Source organism: Cucurbita pepo, chromosome LG12 (genome assembly GCF_002806865.2).
Source record: "Cucurbita pepo subsp. pepo cultivar mu-cu-16 chromosome LG12, ASM280686v2, whole genome shotgun sequence".
Lineage (NCBI taxonomy): Eukaryota > Viridiplantae > Streptophyta > Magnoliopsida > Cucurbitales > Cucurbitaceae > Cucurbita > Cucurbita pepo.
In genome coordinates, this window is record NC_036649.1 from 8,830,558 (window position 1) to 8,833,951 (window position 3,394).

At 35.7% G+C, this 3,394-nt stretch overlaps 1 pseudogene; it reads left to right on the forward strand.

Annotated features, from left to right (window-relative positions):
- Positions 1–1,056: 1,056 nt before the first annotated feature.
- LOC111807774 lies at positions 1,057–2,592 on the forward strand (annotated as a pseudogene).
- Positions 2,593–3,394: the final 802 nt, after the last annotated feature.

Consider the following 3,394-nt stretch of genomic DNA (forward strand, 5'->3'; position numbering starts at 1 on the left):
TAAAATTCAAATTGATATCAAATAAAATATTAATTGGTGAATAATTCATGGTCGTGTAATAAACATGTGTGTCACCTAGGATTCATGGTCTTGTAATAAACATGTGTCACCTAGGATGTATTTTTAAGGATGTATTTTTTAGATAGTGATTCGAGCTTTCGATATTCGCCTTAAAATTTAGTATTAAATTCTAATTCTTTTCTAAATCTCGAGATGTACATAATTCTACGAACATCACTTTTCTACACACAAAACTCACTAAGGAATCATCAAATATATTTATACTTCCTAACCCTGTTTGCAAATGCATCATTTTCATACATAAGTGAGTATTATTTTCACACAAACCGACCCTACAATCATCACTTTCATGCATGTAGAATCTCAAACTATATATGTAACGGCTCAAGCCCACTGCTACCAAATATTGTCCGCTTTGTGCTTTTTCTTTCGGACTTCCCCTCAAAGTTTTTAAAACGCGTATGTTAGGGAGAGGTTTCCACACCCTTATAAAAGGTATTTCGTTCTCCTCCCCACTGACGTGGGATCTCACAATACGAGTATTTTATAATTTCAATGATCACACATGCATGAGGTCCCACAACCATACATAACATCAATCACATATTGATCATATGCAGCAACCAACCATCCAACTTAGCCCTAAGACATTCCAACGATACTAACTCCAAACCTCAAATCAAGCGACAAAAGATTTACTCAAATAAGGACTTATCCAACTATAGGTCTCTTGGGATCGAGAGCAATTTAATGCTAACATTAAAAAGATCTAAATAGACATCGAACAAAGTTGAAGAACATATCAAATACAATACTAAATTTATAATTTAACCCAAAAATTAACGAGGACGACGTTCAACCAACTTTAGCAGGAAATAAGTAAGGGTGTATAATGTTGGTGCTTGCAAGTTCATAAATGTTGCAATGGAAATGGTTGAAGATTTTGGGATCAATAAACTAAGTTAATGTATGTTCTTCACAACTATAAATACACACATAGATGAAGCCTAAACAATACCAAAAAAGCCAAAGAACATGATGAAATCTCCTCCAATGCTCTTTACGAGGAAAAGGTGGACGAAGCTCGATACAAATAATGCTTCCTACATTCTCCTCTTGCATCTACTTTGTATTTTGGCACCCTTCTATTTCACTTGGACTTGTTTCTTTCTTACTTATCATATTAGGAAATCTAACCGGCATGATCATTAGTGTTTCGTATCATAGAAAATTTGCACATCAAGCCTTCAAACTTCCCAAATGGCTCGAGTATTTTCTTGCTTATTGTGTCGCTCATGCGATTCAGGTTCGACATTGCCAACCTCTGCATCATATTCTATCGAATACCAAGTTTGACAACCATTTGTTTTTTTTGTAGGGTGATCCGATCAATTGGGTGAGCACACACAGGTGTCATCATCGATACGTCGATACGGAACGAGACCCACATAGTCCGATATACGGATTTTGGTTTAGTCAAATGATGTGGTTTTTCGATTCGTATAATTTGACTAGAAAAGTGTGTCCCAAGTATTTTAAGAACTTTGAAAAGGTGGAAAGAAACAAGTATTGATTATAATTATATGGGGAATGGTATAATTAATCTAACTATGGTTTGATTATAATTATAAGTATTGATTAACCTCCAAATTGATTAGGGTTTTGTGTTGATTGAACTATTCATAGTGCGTGAGGTTCGTATTGAGCTTGCACGTAACATCTATGGTCAATTCAGTATGCCATATTTGGGGAAAGCAACCATGGAATACGGGCGATTTATTGAAGAACAATTGGTAATTTTCTTCTCTCTTTTTTTACCATTTGCACGTGAAGAACTTTTTTACGAGATCCCACATCGTTTGGAGAAGAAAACGGAACATTTTTTATGTGAGTGTGGAAACCTCTCTGTAGCAGACCCGTTTTAAAAATCTTGAGAAGTGTGAGATCCCACCTCTGTTGGGGAGGAAAACAAAGCATTTTTTATAAGAGTGTAAAAATCTCTTCCTAGCAAATGCGTTTTAAAAATCTTGAGAGGAACCACGAAAGGGAAAGCCCAAAGAGGATAATATGTGTTAGTGGTGAGCTTGGGTCATTACAAATGGTATCAAAGCCACATACTGGGATGTGCCAGCAAAGAAGTTGATCCTCGAATGGGGTGGATTTGGTGGGGGTCCCACATCGATTGGAGAAAAGAATAAGTGTCAGTGAAGGACACTGGACCTCAGCGGAGTTGGATTGCGAGATCCACATCGGGTGGAGAGGAGAACGGTACATTCTTTATACGCTTGACCCTGAAGGGAGTGGATTGTGAAATCCCACGTTGGGTTGGTAGGAGAACAGAAAGTCTAAAGAGGACAATATCAGCCAGCAGTGGGTTTGAATCGTTGCATTTGATCAAATTTATGTGTTTTTTTGAGGATGGTAGCTTTGATAACGTTTGGAGAAGGATGGCACAACAACCACCACGCGTTCGAGTATTCAGCGAGGCATGGGTATGAATGGTGGCAGATTGACTTTGGTTGGTATATCATTAAGTTCCTTCAAGTCATTATTATATTGTCTCATTTGTGAATGTGTTGCAAAATCAATATTATATCCATGTATGAACTTATTGTATCATACCGTTTCGATTAAAATAAGACATTTATACTTGTGTTGTTACTGTATTCATTGTCACTGTGTTCGTCATTTATACGATCAACTCAGGTTTGTTACCCATATACATGAACGTGTCATTTTAAAGTGGAAGAACGAAAATATGCAATTTCAAAAAATAATTACACTTTGTACATAGTACCCCACTTGAATCAAATTTGAAAATAATGTACTGAGCGTACCGAGTTCGCAATAAACGAAAGAAAATGTCTATGAAAAATCTAGAGTAATGTGTTTGAAGTTGTGAGATCTCACGTCCGTTGTAGAGGGGAACGAAACATTCCTTACAAGGGTGTGGAAACCTCTCCTAACACACGCGTTTTAGAACCGTAAGCAACACGTAATCACATACATGTGGATACCCAAATGCTGACTTGGCATTTCCTTCACTTGCCACCTATTTAATCCCACCCCTCTCCCTCCCCTCTGTCTGGGAACTCCAACTGCAGCACTATTTTTTTTAATAATATTTAATTAATTTTAAAAAAAAGTCGTACATGAAATATATTTATTTTAGTTATTTTATTACGTTAAAAAATATATTTAATTTATTCAACATTCAATATTATCTATAAATTTTTAATTTTATATTATAGTTTATTAATTAACTTTTTAGGATTTAATCTTAAATTAAATAAGTTTAAACGAAAATAATAGACTTATAGTATTTCGGTTGGGGAGGAGAATGAACCCTTCTTTATAATAGGGTGGAAACTTC